The sequence below is a fragment of the Stegostoma tigrinum genome, chromosome 19 (genome assembly GCF_030684315.1).
Source record: "Stegostoma tigrinum isolate sSteTig4 chromosome 19, sSteTig4.hap1, whole genome shotgun sequence".
NCBI classification, from domain to species: domain Eukaryota; kingdom Metazoa; phylum Chordata; class Chondrichthyes; order Orectolobiformes; family Stegostomatidae; genus Stegostoma; species Stegostoma tigrinum.
This window is the reverse complement of record NC_081372.1, coordinates 26,504,910-26,522,718: the sequence shown is the minus strand read 5'-3', so window position 1 is coordinate 26,522,718 and position 17,809 is coordinate 26,504,910. Positions and strand designations below refer to the sequence as shown.

Genomic DNA, 17,809 nt, shown 5'->3' with positions numbered 1-17,809 from the left:
AAGAGCTCTATGCAGCTGCTGCTGCTTGCAGACTTTTTTTAAAATCTCCAAGCCTAGAAAAAAAAATCAATGTTTTAAAAGGGACCATGCACTCTTCCTCCTTATCATTTTATAAACATCAAATATTCTAACTTACAGACTTCCAATTCACAAGTACTCTGCACAGCTTTGCAACACTATGGTCAGCTTCCTCCATTAATCATCAGTTCTACCAAATTACTCAGGTCAGTAACTGACTATTTCCCAATTCCCCCAACACACACTGATGTCATTAACATTCATCATTTAAAAAGCAATAATGGACAGAAGCTTTAGTATGACAATCTCTAACCAGTCCTTCAAGATTACTGATTTACTGGACTCTCTCCTTTTTATTTTATATTTGTTCAAACTTCCAACTGGAAACTGCAAACTAACTTTCTCAATTTTCTTTGTTGCCCATTTACCTAATCATTACTCTGTGACAACAGTGCATATCAAATTCCATCAAGCACAGTTAGTTTGATCAGCAAAGTAAAATGTTTATTTTGCACTCCTTGCACTGTCAAGATTCCCAATATCTTTTGTCAGTCCCTCAAATTTCCAACTCATTTACAGAATCAGAGAATGTTTCTCTGTTGTTACATATTAATGGCGCCTGCACTGATAGCAAGAAAACAAAGATGGCCTGTAAACTTTCATTTTCTGCTTCTTTCAAAAAAAACATCTAACTGCCCTTCAAAAGTGCTGTTGGGTTTTGCCTCATTAAACAACTAAGCACAGACAAATCCATTATAACCATATTCTGTAAATAAAACCTGATCTTCTATTTAATTATTATTTCCATTTCTGCCTTATTACAACTTCTCAGCCCAGTGGAAGCAATGTATTTACTACTTTCATTTCCATCTTTGGATAATTACTACTTATCTTTGGTCAATGGCAAATGTAAATACGAGTCTTCAGATTTCATTTCTATGTAGCATTTTTAGAAATATCAAACCAAATCATAGAAATTATTAAAATTGTTTCTTGAGAATGACAGATCACCTTCTGGTAAAAAGACAGAATGCAGTCAAACCAGATGTACGACCAACGCATAAAAGTTGAGAAGCAACAAGCACATACACAGTGTGATTAGAATCTAAACAACCGTTTTCTTCTGAACCAGGCTGTTTTTTCTCAAAATCAAAAAAAAAAGAGAATTAATTATATTGATAACGTGTGTGTGTTTACATGTTTGTTTGTGGTGATAGGAGTGGGTGATAAAATGTTCACGTGAAATAACCAGAAGCATCCTCAGCTATACACTCAAAGCAATCATTTTGTTGGAGGCTTTGAAGTGAGAAGGTAGCAGTTATAAGTTTGTGTTTTCAGCAGTGCACAAAAATCAATTGAAAGACTACTAAATTAAACTTTGCCATTCAAACCATCTCAGGTGTTGTAACATGGATTAAAAACTGTGATTAAATTCTTAAAATTTTCTTACACCGTCAGGGTCCATCCCACATCCTTTTGTCTTCATTTCCAGTAAAAGCGCTTCACCAGATAAAAGCATGCTCGCCACATAATTGACTAAATTATCTGACACCCCCGAGTTGAATTAAGCAGCCTAGATTCCACTCATTGTCAGTTTAATAGGTGGAAAATTTATCTTGTAATTTCTCCTGCAATTTCTCCGTGCACTTCAAGCAGACTATTTAGATCAGGCTGAGGTAAACAGTTCCCCCCCGGTCCCAAACACACCAATACCTGCTCTGCTCCTGTCATTAGGCACAATAATTAGATTTTATGTTACTTCACCCAATTCCAGACATGGGGAAGCAGAACTGTACCCTCACAAAAGAAATTCAACTCATTTTGGATTAGCACAATTTAAGTTGAGTTTGATTCAGTTAGCACAATGACTACTATGTGGTGCAGAATACTTTAACACCAACAGTGCAGGTTCAATCACTGTACCAGGTGGCACTTCATGAAGACCTTGCTGCACACTTCATGTGCAATGATGCCCCTTAAGCTACAAACTGAGCAAAGTGGTCTACAGCTCTTGATGGACTGTAGCTGATCATCACAAAGATAGAACTGATTCTCAAAAGTAAATTAAGGAAAGGAACAAAAGATTATTTTACACACCAAATTTAAGCAACAAAGGACTCCTGATACAACATACTTGAATCAAATACCTTGAACTTGGGAAAATACCCCTATTTGCATCAATGCTCTAAGTATTGTGTATAATCTGACTACATCATGATGCAATGTTGGCAATTCATCATTGCAATTGTTTTTCACAATGTGAAATATAATTAATATCTCCGCACAGAAATCAATGTACCTGATTTTCTCTAACTGGCTTCAGTGCACCTAGTGTTAGGAAGGGAGAAACCCAACTAAAGTTTCTGTTGTGATAGCAATCTAGTCACCCACAACTGAAAGTGCTCATTGTTATAAATTCCAGATAAGAACAAAATTGGACCTGGTAAGGTAATCCTTATGGTCAAACAATCCATTCACATTCATTGTCTAAGTTTGCCAAAGGAAGAATAGCCATTAAGCATAAGAAGGTTGCTGCTGCTATCTGTGACACTGGACTCCAGCTGAGTCAACACCGTTAGGAGAAAAGATAATGGAGAAGTAAAGGAAACAGAGTGAACCTTCAGTAGCACAATTTACAAAAATATTTTGAAACAGTTGCTCATTATTCACACTTATCATCATTTCTGGTCTTGAAAAGTCCACACAATAAACTAGCTCCACTACAATTAAGAAAGCTCAAATGAGTAATTTTTCTAACAACAGCAAACGAGCATGATGTTGAATTTTGAACAGAAATGCGGCTGTCAAATAGTGTCACAACCTGAACCAAACAAAATGCACAAGAATTGCAATTTACACATCCTAAATAAAAGAGATGCAGGTGGAATTTTGAACATTTAACAATTATAGCAGTCTTTAAGACCTCGTTATTCTCAAAAGCAACATCATCTCACCCCTACGTTCTGCCTATCTACTTTAGTCCCTTTGTTGTTCCATGTTCTAGCCTCATTGTTTTTCTGCTTTTTAAACTTTTTACACAGTTTCACCTGAATCTTCCCCAAAAATGTCACTCCCTCTTGTTGGGTGAATCCTTCCAGTCAGATCAAAAGGATTTTCCTTGCATGGCTTGCTGTCCTGCATTCAGTGAGTCAACATTACGCTTCAATAGTCTTGAATGGTTTTCCTCACCTCAGTCTTAGTCAAAGCATTTCACAGTATTTTTCTTCTTAGCATTAACAATCTTTCAACAAGAATGTAAATTAATAGATTTTTTATGTTGACTGTCATTAATGTTTATTTAAGCTTAACATTATAATAGTACTGTTCTGCTGTATATTTTGCAACAAAATCAGAGAAGTCACTTTTTAAGTGAAGATGGTAGAGGACAAAGAAACAATGAAGTTATTTAAGTGAAGGGTACTAGGTAGATTTAAGACATCCAGATGTTAGCAAGATGCAGTTTAGCACTGGCGTTAAACTCAAAGTCAAACTCCAAGTGATAGGTTAACTAATGACGTGAGAGAAGAGACCTTTGGCAGAAGCAAAGCTGAGACAGGGTGAATTTCTATAACATTATACACATGTAAATAAGTGGAATGCAATCAAAAACTCATCCTGAGGTCAAATATAACATCCAAGCTTGTGAACAATCTTATTTAGTTTTTTTTTTCCAGACAGTCGAGGAGGGATGACATTCGTAATTAGTGACCGAAGTTTAAAGTAGCATTGATCACAGTTCCATCAAATATCTAACTGGAGGAAATTTCAGATCGTACTTTATCGGATATTCAATGAGTAGTCGAATAACTTATCAAGGAAAGGAGGTGGTGAGGTAAAGCTGGGCGCTATTAGTGTACATACAAAACTGAACATAATTAAGGGGTCCTACATAAATGGCAAATGGGAACAGTCCAATCGCTGTGAAGCCAATGCATTAACAATGCAGGATCAGGAAGAGAAGCCACTGAAAAATAATTCTTTGACTATTAGATGAGAGCAGTCCACCCAGTTGAAAACCTGTGCAAGTGATCATGTGAACAATCATGTCACAAGGACACAGGGAAGTTTACTTTTGTCACAGTCTTATAATCCAAATTCCCAAAAAAACTCCTGAGCAACATTTTGGTACAGTGACAGGATTGAAATCTTATTGAAGAGACTGAATCATGAAGTTCTGGCAAAGATAGGTGTGGATTTAGGAGGCAACAACAGGTTCTCAAGGACTTGGGCAAGGAAGGGAAAGTTGAATATGCTGTGATGATTTGCAAGTACTGTGTGTCAAGTCTGCTTCTTCAATGAGGGAGGGGACTGATTAAAGAAAAAAAAAGTAACAATGCCAGGACAAAAAGAACCAATAACATCACCTAACATGGACACCAGTTTCATGAGAACAGAGTCAACAGAAAACATATGGGTCTTTTGAACAAGATGAGCTCAGAGAGAGACATGAAGGACAGAAACAAGAGGCGAGTTCAGGGCTGTAGTGCTAATATATAGGAAGTTTAGCCCTGCCTGTAACTAGAGGATAACCAATCTGGTTTCCACTTGAAGTATATAAAGATATTGTGCAGAGAACAAAGAACAAATCAATTTTACCCTCCTTAAAAAGTAAAAAATACTTCATCAACCTGTTCAGAGATGTTATAACACACTTCTGGATCAGGTGGGACTTGAAGCCAAGCCTCCTAATTCAGAGGTAGGGACTCGATCAATGCACCATTACAGCCCTCCTCCTTCAGTTAAATGAAATCTTCTGATGCAAATCACCTGTAGGATGCTTAAAAAATTTGGTCTACAATTAGACTTAAGTGTATGATTGCTGTTAATTAGGGAGCAAGTAATAACAGGCTAGACAGTGGCAGTCAACTGCCAAACAACAGCACTTGCCAATAATTTTGAAGAAAACTGTTCTAGTGAGCCACATCCTTTGATGTGAGTTTAAATCAGATATCAAGTGAAGTGGCCTACAGGAGTCCAGCAATAGTACAGCCAAAGCACAACTTTCAAACAGCAAACTGGTAAGGAAAACTGAAAACTTTAACTTTTAAAAATTAAAACTGTAAGAAATTTGTTTAAAAAAATTGACCAGGATATACAAATGGGATTGGCTAACAGCTAAAAGCAGTAAACGAATCTAATATTTTTAAATGTGTAATTTATAAAGGAGAAAGTTGATCACTAAAACAGAAAACTACACTTTCTGGTCTTTTAAATTTGATAATTTCCAATTGATCACAGTCTAGGTTGGGGGTCAGAAAATCCACAGTACTCTACAGGAAAATGCAAAATTATTGCTAACAGTTCTGACTGTCCACATTTAAATACACATTTGGAAATTCCGGAAGTTTGTTGAATTACACAAGAGGAGTAATGCTGCTGAACACAAACCATTTTTCTGTCATTACTACCAGAAAATGCAGGCTAATGATTTACTGTGGAAAAAATGATAAGATATATTATGGTATGGTGCTAGGCACTGAATAACAAGCACATGTATCTTTGAATAAATGCATGCATTTCTACAGTTTGTAATCTACAATTCTTTTCCATTAATGACTGCTTTATGGATAGCTGAAATGCTTTTCTGTGATTAGGCTTTTAAAAATGACCATCTCAAGTTATTAAGTACAAAACAGTGAGCTCCCAACAGAATGTGAAAAACAATTGCAGAAGATTTGAAGAAGGAACTAAAATGCAGAGGAGGTGAAGCTTTGAGTTTGTTAATAAAAGCAGAAAAGATGATGGCTAGACAATAGGATGGAGACAGGGAATTCCAGAGGGTAAGAATATAGTGATCGAAGATCATACATCAATGGAGCAGAACCGTTGGAACAACCCAAACAAAACTTCTTCCAACTTATCAGTACACTCTACCCTCAAGCCCAACTATTCACTCTTAAATATCCAATATCTCATCTAAAGTTAAATCTGAATCTCATACAGTCAATTAGAACTAGTGCCAATTGTCATCAACTTCCACTGATCACTGCTCTTTATGTTAACATTCATCATGTCTGACATACTGTCAAAAAGCAGGCTGCTTCAAACTGGTTAGTGTACAAATGATGCTTTTAGTATCTTTGACAAAATATTTCAAACTGCATAGTTGATACATAGACAATCAACTGATTAGGTTGAGAAAAATGACTTAAGGGCTGAGAGCAGCCTTAGGTTCAAGCGCTATTCTTTTAGTTTTGGGATCAAAGTTTAAATTTTATTAGAAGTGGCGTTTAAATCGGAGATGAATTTAACCAAAATCTAATCGCTTTATTTTAAAATGAACTAATAAGATGAAAAGATTGCACAAAAACTGCTCATAGTCCAACAATATTGAAAAAAGGACAATTGCACTAACAGTTTGACCCTATTTCCAACTTATTTGTGATGCAACATTAATGCTGCATTCCTCATTTTAAACGAGCAAAAAAAAGTACCTCATGACAGAGCCCAATATCAAAAGAAAAGCAAGCCATTTGTCCCAACGTGCTAGTGGTGGTATATTTTCCAACCTAAACCACTTAATCTAATCCTAGGTTTCAATTTGCTTCCCCCCGCCACCATCCTACAATATTCTGTTTCTCCACCCCTTCTAGGAATTAAAGGATTTTGTTAATAATCTACAGAGAATTCCATCTTCTAGCCATGCTGAATTAAAAACCTCATTAACATTGACAGTACACATGGAATTGAGACAAAGATTAGAACCCTTGAGATGTATAGCATCGCCTTAGGTGAATTATTTCAGAGGCATCTAATTCAGCATTTCTCTAAAGCAGTAAATGTAATGTCAAAATTGGAACAATCTCAACCATATTAAAAAAAAAGTAACTTTCCTGCTACTTCATTCCCATTGTTGACGAAACCAACACCCCAGATTTGGGCAGCATTCACATTACAATTACCGAGCTGCAAAATGGTCCACAATGAAACCACACTTGCAAATCTGGCTTTAGAGAGTTTGTAATGATAAACAACTAGTAAGCCAATAGCTCTGGCAGGCAGATTAGACCTAATTTTATTTCCTATGTCCTTTCAAATGGTTCAGTGTTGGGGGGTCTTCCCAATCTGTATCCTTTAAACATAATGCAGCGGTCAATTTAAAGCAGTAAAATTGCAAGCCTGCCTGACAGCTGTGCATCAGTAATCCATGGGAGTTTACTGAACATAAGTGTGAGCATGCCAAACACACAACTGGTGTGCCACACCCAAGTTTCAAAGTTGCATTTATGAGAAAAAGCCTAATATGGTCAAAACTGCAGAAATCTTCACAAACATCCACTCTCAATGCTCTGTAGCAGCAAGTGTATCATCTACAGGATGCACTGCAGAAATTCACCAAGGTCACCCAGATAACGCCTTCCCAACTCATGACCATTTCCAACCACAAAGGCAAGGACAGCATGCACATAGGAATACCACTATCTGTAAGCTCCCCCCACCCCTCCCCTAAGCCACACACCATCCTGACTTGAAAGTATATCGCCATTACTTCAATGTCAATGGATTAAAATCCTGGAACATCCTTTCTCATGGCATTTGGGTCTACCTACATGAAATGGACTGCAGCAGTTTATGAAGGGAGTTCATCAGCATCTACTCAAGGGCACCAAGGGACAGGGCAGTAAACGTTGTCCCAGCCAGTAATGGTCCTATCCCATGGACGAATAAAAAAGTCAAGTTTATAATTAAGGTATCGTGTATCTAATATTGCAACTAAATGTTTTCATGCATTTTACTAGCGCGGATGATGAGAAATGAGAAAATGCATGACTATTAGAATGAAGTATTTTTCTGGAACATGATGCTTTGTCTTGTCACCCTGTCTTGTTTGCCAAGCAAAACACAACATTTTTTTTTAAATTTAAGTTTCTAAAATTGTTTCTAAATTGACAAACCACACTGAGCAGAAGTATTATATGATTTCCCAAATTCCTGATTCCAAATGCCTTTTGGAATAAGCTGAATCCTTCTGATTAAATAGGGAACAGATTAAAACATTTGTCTGAGAGTATTATCGTTCCAAACTTCTGGACCATTTCACAGTTAGATAATTGAATAACACATGCTAGAAATCTAGTTAAGTTCTAACTCCTATTTGATAACTGATAAGATTGCAATTTTAGTGGCAATCTAGAGGCAATTTTGACTAACAGTTTCTGTGGGAAGCTTTCAATGAAACTTTGCCATGAAATCCAACAATTTTCCTATCTATAAATTTCACAAGCACAGTTCTTGCTTTGTGTCTAACGATACTTGAACTTTTGGAATATTGTGTTTGTGAAAGACACAACAACTGTTCCCAATCTCCACTCCCCAACACCATGCAGCCCTTCTGCCCTATGCTTAACATGAAATATTCTTGGTAGCATATTTGAGAAACAGGAAATACTCTGGAATCATGGAGAATTAATTGTAGGAACGTTTGATTCCACATAGACACATGTAACACACAAATAACATCCGTATCAATATGTTTACAATTAGAGAAACAAATCTGAAGGGTGTATCCCAGAAATGGTTTTCTTGGAAGCAGAACACGTTCAAGTCGAAGTCCTTAACACAATAAAAGCTGTAGCGTTGTGATCTTAAGTTAAAATGTAAAACCGCCTAAATTTGAGATGAAATGCCCATAGACCCATACAAGGTTCATACATCAATTGAAACAAAATATTATACTTGTCTCGAGTGTAACACAGTTACATGAACAATATGGAGTAAAAGATTTGTTAGGCTATTTCTAGGATTTAGCTGTTTTACTTGTGTTGAAATTGCACCACTGATTTCACTGAAGCTTCAATGAAGTCTGAAATCTAAAAAAGATGCTCAACAAATAGAAAGTTTTTAGGAAGATATGCTGAGAAAGATGTTCCATCTATTCATAAGTTGGTAGCAAGAAGGCAGTGACACAATTACTGAGAGAACAAAGTTACAAGAATCCTCTTTCTCAAAGTAAAGGAACATGAGAGCATGGAATGCTTTAGTACTGGCTTTAAAGAAAGAGACAATGATTTAATTTAGAAACGGAAATGATAAAATATAAACATCAGGTCCATCAGCATCTGTACAGAGGCAATGCAGACCAACATTTCAAGATAAAGGTTTCACCAGAACAATTCTTCTACTTTTTCTCTTCACCAAGTTATTGATCAGATATATTATTTCAACTTTGATAGTTTTTTTAAAATTACTTCTCATTTTAAAGAAAGTCTGCTAATTAATTGGATGAATCTAACAATAAACAAACAAATGGTGTTAGTAATAACTCATCATCAATGAGCTAATGTCTACACAGGAAACTTGGGCCAAATAATTTCTTACTACTGCAATTTCTATTGATTCTATAAACTCGGGTCACTTTCACATGCTGTACTTGATCTTAAATGAATTATTCATACAATCTACCATCATAAAAAACTGCAGCATACAAACATCCTGAATCTTGTGCAAGTTACATTTTCCGAATGTAATACCACAGGAAGCAATGCACACTGGCCAGATGAACTTTTATCCAGCACTCTCACCTACCTTCCCTCTGTTACTGAGAGTCCCCGTCCTTTTAAGACTAGGTCCCAGTTCCGCAATGGCATTTCGTCACTTGGTATCCAGTCTCTCTCACTTCTAAAATATTACAACTTACAAAATAACAACCAGGAAGCCAAGCAATCTCAAAAATTCCTTTCCTAACTTCACATTAACTGTCTTTTGTGAACTTGGAAGTTGTTTTGACTATTTAAAGTAGTAGGTATTACAACAATTTGTTCCTGACTACAGCTTTGGAAAGTGAACACAAAAAAAAACTAATCAATGTTAGACTGCAGTGCAAGTCGTATTTTTTCACATCATAAAGTGATCTGAACTACATTACAAGGATGGGAGTAATGTTCAACGTATGACATGATGCTGGATGTCTTCCTGCAGTTCCCAACTTAGTCAAACTAAATTATACCTATGCTGGCTAACCGACCATAAAAGTACCAAAAATAAATTAATTGAGCCAGAATCATTTTTGTGCAAAAATAATTAATACGGAATCCAGTCATGACAATACCATTTTTGTTAAAAATAATAACATGAAAGGTAGATTTTTAAAAAATCAGATCTGATTAGACAGATATTGAGAGAAGCAAGCTGTTCAAAGGGTGTTGTTTCTTATGAACATGAATTGTTAATTTTGCAAGAGGGTATTTTGAGGAGGAGTGGACAGGGGAGGAATATTGAAGGAAACAAGTAAGAAGCAACGCTGTAGCAAATTTTGAGAGGCAAGAATCAACAGTTTCGAAATGTCACGAAGTAAGCAAGCTTCTTAAAAAGAATTGTGAAACATTGGGGAACCTTAGACAGTAAACCTACACACAAGTAAGTACACAAGGGTACAACTTCCAAAATCTTTTTACCTTAGCTCGTTCCAAAATTATCTTAACAGTTTGTTTTAAACTTTTCTGGAGGTCCTCCTGAATAATTACCATCTAATCACAAGCTTCATTCATCAAACAATAGCAATTATGTAAAATTCTTCAAATGCAACCATCATTTCAGGCTTTTGATAAATATGGTTAGATTCATAATACCAAGTGCTTTCTCAGTAATAAACTCAAATCTGGGTGTTTATTTCATTATGTCAAGTCAACAATAAAAATCACTTTTACATTTTAGAAGAGATAAACATCCAAACATCTTTGGATGGTACTGACTTAAAGCTTTGGACAGTTTATTTGTTAAATCTGTTCAATTTCTCCTTTCAGTTTAATAATAACATCCACTACTATTTTCAACTAAATCCTCAAGTATTACAAAGCCCAAAAATCAGCATTAATCTTTGCAGTCACAACTCATGTAACGTTCAGTTAATGTACAGCATATGCACTTCTAGCTCCCTAATTCCTAATAATCTTTGCTAATAAAACTAATGAATTTCTATGATGTTACAGGTGTAAAAAGCATCTTCTGAAATTAAGAAAACCTTCTCTCAGTAGTCTCAATTTCATTTCAGATTTGCAGGTTAAACTTAAAGCTTGGTTTCACTAAAGCTTCAGCTAGATCCATGAAAAGTCAAACCATTACAAAACAGAAGTACAAAGCATGCCTACCTAAAAGTTAGATCACACAATAATATCAATCATTGAATGAACAAACAAATGTGCAGTTACAAAGCAACTCATTAATTCGGTCAAAAAGATCTCAAGGACTTTCAAAAGAATGAATAATGGCTTAGAAATAAGACTGCTAAATTTTAATGATACAATTATTTGTTGAACCACTAAAAATGCAGTACTGTTTTGTTGCCTACATCTGGTGGAAACTTCAATTCCTATGGAATATACTCTACTAGTGGCATAATTTAGTAACTAATCTTCTAGTTACAACTTCATATTGATCATTTCCTAAATCAAGTTACCTACAGGCTACAGGGCATTTTACTAAGTTACATAATTATTCATTAATTGACAGAAAGCTTTGAATGAACTGTCTAAATTGGCTAGCCAAAAATCTGCCCAAGATTTTGTCAGAGATGGCAATCTGAGAAACATCATTTCAACAGCAATTGTTTTATGATCATGCACATTTTACTTTTTGACACAATGTCAACTATTTCAAACTGAAATAAGAGCCCACAGTCTACTTTTACTCGAAGAAAACATTCTCGCATCATGAATATTCAAACAGCCTCTTCTTACAAAATAAGTCTACAATTCCAACACACATGATCCTAGTCAATTTCCAGCAAAGTGATTCACAGCAGAACACATTTTCAGGGATCTGGGATACTAATCTGCCTGATAACATGCATTACAAAGCTTAACTAATCTTTTGAGCATTTGAAGATAATTGCTAGTATCTTCCTAAAGACACAGCTTTCCTCTTATGAGTCTTGATAGCTTGGATTATCAGCAATCAATTTATAGATAAGTCTCTTTCACTCTGTATAGTCCCTGTCTCAGGTAATTTCAGATGATAAAAGGTGCTAGAACAGAAATTGGATACTGACTGCTGCATTCTGTCTGTAAAAAAAATTGTTTTTGAAATGTGTCATAACCTGCATCATAGAAACAAAATCATGGATTAATTTGTTCGAATACCAGTTTGAGATAAGAGAAATTCTGCAAACTAAGTAACAACTTCTCCATTCTGCCTGTAGCAGAAATTCCAAAATAAATTTCAAAATATATTTTCAAGAATCTCAATGAACTTGAATGGTCAAGTTCAGCCAAGTTCCCTGTAACTTTAAAGGGACCTAATTCCAATTTACACAGCAAGGCAGGTGTGTTTAGAAATAACCTTTCAGACAATTATTTTCAACTAAACAGTTAACATGCAAGGCACAGACAGCATATAGTTACAAATAAATATTTTTATTTATTTTATGCAATAAAAGTTGAATTGAAAAAGGAACTATTTTCAAACAGAAAAAGTACTCTATTTCAACTAATACTTGACAGATTTTGATGGAGAAAATCAAATGGAGAATAAAATCCAAGATAATTTGATTTTTTACAAAACTGCATTACAGATATGACTACTTGACATAACACGTTTTTCCATTAAAGAAGTGTTTTTTTTAAAACTGAGCTTTAAAATTTAAATCAAACACTTGGATCTATTTCCAACAACTATGGTCAGTTTTCATTCAGATACATCCAAAACACCAGAAACAAAAAAGAAAATCTCAAAAATAAAATTAAGCAGCGAATGAAGAATACATAAAATTTCTAGCACCATCTGTCACAAAATGAACAAATGTCTTTAAAAGATATTTCCACAATTATTTCTAAGCTTTTGAGAATGTTTCATATCTTCTAACTAACAAAATGAGTGAGACATGTTTAAGTAGTTGTTATACAAAGATTATTTCAAAAAGAAATCACAATGCTTTGCACTGTCAGCAAACTCCTGATTTTAAAAAATATCAAAAAAAGTCAATTTCAGTAAAAGTTACACCTCACGAACATTTGATGCAGCAACAGCTACTCAAATTTACTAACAGGAAAATAAGTACTAATTAATGACTTTTAACTTTGTTTGCGAAACATGAAAGCATACTTACAGAGAAATCTTTTTTCTTTCAATGCTGAAATTGTATTAGAAAAGCAGTTCAACATATGTTTCATCCAACACACGTAACACAATTTTAACATTAATTTTGTAAAACACTATAAAATATATTGTGATTCCATAGTTTGTTTTTATGTAGCATAGTTTACAGTATAATAACCTGACAACTGGGCATATATGGATTGAAATCATTGCACAGAAGAATGAATTCAGTTAAAAGCTTAAAGAATTAATGGCAATACATGTAATGGGTAATTTAAATAGACTACAGTGTTTTATTGAGAACTGTTTAAAAAGTTTGTCTTTATTTCTTCCAATTACTGGAGCTGGAATTTAATCTAAAATTGATCTTTTTTTAAGGAAAAGTCAAGCAATTATTACAACATTAACATTGTGTTAGAAATGCATCAAAATTCCATGAACTGTGAAAACATTTCACCTCTTAAAGGCAATTAAATTTTTATTCAATCTGACCCTCTCATATGCTCACATTTCCTCAAAGGATTTGTTTCAATTAAAATCTAACCTTCGATATTTTAAAGGACTTGATAATTTCTCCACAGCTTGCATTAAAGAAATTGTCCAAGTATTCTAATAAGGTTCATTTAAATTGAAACATCAAACTAAATCATACAACTTGATAAGTCAATTTCATCAGTGGAGGTACAAAATGAATTATTTTTGAAGGGTGTTTAATTGCCAGATCTTTCTTTGTAAATGGTAAGTAGCAGTCTAAATAAACAACAACTGTTTCACACTCAATATTTCAAAGATAAAGGAGCACACAAAGAATTATTCTGAAACAGGTGAAGTCCAACACATAAAACACACCAAGCTTGTAATGTCAGCTTTGGAGCAAATAGAAACTTGTTAGAAGTTCCAACTTTTAGCAATTTAAGAACTCCAAACAAAATAATTTAACACACCTCTGTATCCTAAAAGACTGAAGAAACTAAACCAACCAACTTTTGGTACAATTTTAGATTTTCAAGTACAATTTTTTTGAGTTTTTGTTCGGATACCTCGAACTGACCATTTCTCTTTTGAATACAGTACACATGAACTGACTGCTTTGTTTTGTATCTTCTTCATTGATTGGAGTTATGCAAACCTCCAGCTTTATAATCAGCATATTACCACAATTCAAAACCACAGTTTCAATTCAAGAATGTAGGTAAGTTAAATTCAAACCATGGTGTGAAACATCACATTCTCTGATGTTTACAGATATTTCACACTGACTACTGAATTAGTTTTAAACTAAACTAATATTGTAATTCCCATCTTTCAAACTATCATGTACTGTCTTCATGTTTCATTAAAAAAAACTTCACTATCTCAACTATTGATTATGAGGTTAACATTAATATTAGAATATTTAAGTCATAAAAATCTAAAATAAACTAATGCATGAATTTATTTCTAATATTCAACTTAATTTGTATTTCATGTTTCTTCCGGGGCTAATGCATTGTTTTAATCAAATAAGTAACAAATACAAATCTAGCACCTTATAACCTATGCAAATAACAAACATCTGAACCAAAGTGAACTGAAGGTGTTTATCCACAGGAGAATTAGTTATCCCATCACTCTTTTGGTCAGAGGGCAGACACATTTAGTGCAATATGTTATTTGCCACAAGAGATGTAAATGTTCAGATTGCCATGTCAACATGTTACATATTTCATTCTTTCAGGTATGCCATAGGAATATATTGAATTATGAAACTGGGAAGACAAAATTGTACCGTCAAAAAAAACGTTTAAACCCAGCAACTGGTTCTGATAATATTAGGCACATAACTAAGATGACGTGCACAAAAGAAAAGCAAATGACTTCTATGACTCAAATTCTTGAAATTACAACACTGAACTAAACCCAATCGTTACAAAAGCGCTCATCTGAGAACAATAATTATCATCGTTATTTAAAATGAGAGATTAAAATGTTTATTTCCACGCTTTAAGCTTCAAACAAGCACAACGCGGCTTCCACTGCGTTTCATCAATATTTGCAATAGCTGAAAACTAAATATTTAACTTCTAACAGACAAACGACTTAAGAAACACTATCTTTAAATGCCCCCATTTCTCTTTGGTTGCCCTTACAACTAAACGACCTCACGTGTTACTACACACATTGCAGTAACGACGAAACAGTTTTTCATGCAACACAGGACAATATTCTATCTCTTCAGTGCAATGGTCGATGAAACGCAACCAGCGCCAACAGCTCGACAGTAAACAAGTGCAACAGTTATCCATTTTAAAACAAAACGAGACTTGCTTTTCCGAAAGATTTTAGTTATCTACATATATTTTGTCACAGTCCAGCAGCGTGACCACCTCCCAACTCCTGACTCACAGCAACAAAACCGTAATATGAGCCACACAAAAAAACTAGTTAATGTTAACCAACTTCATAACGTGCAACTTTTAGAAGCGGAGGGAGAATAAAACCTTAAAGCGCAAAGAATCCGGGAAACATCCGATACCGAAATATTTACCGACTCCTCCACACCAACCCCCAAACGAAATTCAAAAGTTTAAAACTTTCCAATTCAGAATCGTTGCAAAGTTCACTGCAGTAAAAACCCTCCCCGCAATAAAAAATGCACCGCATTTCAACAGCGCGGCGTGAACCACAAGAAGATAAAGTTTGGGAGACACGAAACAGACTCCCCGAAAGACTTTTTTTTTGGATCACGTAATTAAAAAAAATCACCAAAAATGAAGATCTGGCAAGGGGGATGGGGGGGGGGGGTGGTGAAGAAGAGAATCCCTTGCAAATTAAAAAGATTGCAGCAAGTGGGATTTGAACTGTCTTGAAGCAGATTGAGAGGAGGGTGATTTTAACTGGTAGCCCCCCGCGGAAAAAGAAACTTGGAGTATGTAATATAAAGACGAGCTGACTCACTCAGTCAGTCAGTCAGTCACAACACACAAACACACACACACACAAACTGCCCAGCGAAACTTCCCAGCACTTCACTAGTCAATTTCATCCCCACAACCCGCACTATTCGTTCCAGCAATAGGCGCAAACTCACCGCCGTTGACTCGGCATCTCTTTCCGATAAGTTTTTGCACGCGATCTCCACTTTCCAAATTTTGGAAATTATTTTTCTCTATTTTTCACGGCCTAAAAAAAATTCTTTCCCCAGCTTCTTTTCAGAAGCCATTGTGCGGAGGATGCTGGGAGTGACGTCAGGGGGTTTCGCAACATTGCAGGCTGTTACAGATTCTGGAGTCCAGGAGATAGGAGGTGCGGGTGGGTTAACATCCATCTGTCCAGCCCAATTGCCTCCAACAAAACCCCCACGGCCCACTGCTGCTCCATTCCATGGGAGACCACCTCCCTTCCTTTCTTTTTGTTGCAAAGTGGCTGGAAAGAGCCTGGCATCAGCACAGGATGCAAAGGGAGATGCTTGGAAATTGGCTAGAGCTCCACGCTGGCGGGGAGCATGGGCTTCCCATTCAATTGAATGGAACGGACCAAGTCTTGCCGCTTTCCGTTTTCTTCGTTGGTTGGACCTGGAGTAAGATCGAGCGCTGAATGGGAATGGATTTAGCGCCAACAGTTGGATACGGTTCTGCACAAAGGAGAAGTTTTTGAAGCAGTTGGTCTTGCCCAGAATGACCTCTGGATGCTATCTCGTTAATATCATCGATAATACGATTGGAGAACACAGGTAGGAACTGAAATCATGTAGTTCTACCATTAAGTGCGTTACGTTTCAAGACAAAACAATGGCCAATTCGTTACTAAGGTTCCCATATGCATACAATTTTGCACATCTCACTCATTGGAATAGTTTAAAAAATATAAATTTTGTTGGAGGTCGCTCTTGAAAGTTAATATATTCTAGTTTCGTTTGCAAACTGCCTCACTTGTGATCACCAGTCTCAGATTTAATGTTTTTTTTAATCGTTGCTGGTACTTCCTTTTGGCAAACTGAAATGTATTGAGACCAATAAGAAGGTGAGCAATTGATGGCTTTTACATCAAGGAATAGAGTTTGTCCCACAAATTGCTGGCAAATAATTTATATTTATTTGACTTTAATATTAATGATGTTATTTTCTTGTCAAATGTTCAATCATTGACAAGCACATGAATTCTGAACAGCAGTGTTAAGCACAGGGTTGCTGAGGGTTAGTTAGTTCATCAAAATAGAGACTTTATATATCCTTTACTGCTGATCATGTTGTATAAATAATGGAGACTTCTGCATAATAGCAAGATGTTTCAGCTCTGTTCTACATATTAGTGATAGATTCTTTGTTCCATTGATGCCATAGATGTGCAGACACAATTATTTGCCTGACAGTAGCCTGAATGTTTTAATGACAGCTACTAAGAGATGTCAGTCAACGAAAATAGTGAAGTGAATATATTAAAACTTACTGGGATAATTCTGAGGTTACATGTCTCATTCACTGTGACTGGTGTCTTAGAAGCTGTTGAGACAAATGATTTTGGATACATTTCTGCTTGGTATGTAAATACAAAACGAATGAACTGTGGATACTGTAAATCAAAGACAAGAACAAAGTTGCTGGGAAAGCTCAGCAAGTCTGGCAGCATCTGTTTTTTTCCTTCATTAGAGTTAATGTTTCAGCTCCGGTGACCCTTCCTCAGAACTACTTTATATGTCTTTATTTAGAAATTTACGTTTGACAGGAGATGTAGGTAGATTTTGCCCTTTCCTTGGGACTAATACTGTGCATCAGATGTC

General features: G+C 35.5%; 1 protein-coding gene across 2 annotated transcripts in view; it reads right to left on the bottom strand.

Annotated features, from left to right (window-relative positions):
• The window catches only part of plagl2 (pleiomorphic adenoma gene-like 2), a 123,728-nt gene extending 107,473 nt beyond the window's left edge, over positions 1–16,255 (bottom strand). For both annotated transcript variants that reach the window (XM_048549950.2, XM_048549951.2), the window contains exon 1: positions 16,121–16,255. The gene's annotated coding sequence lies outside the window, so the exon portion shown is untranslated. The remainder of the gene's footprint in view (positions 1–16,120) is intronic.
• Between the last annotated feature and the right edge of the window lie 1,554 nt (positions 16,256–17,809).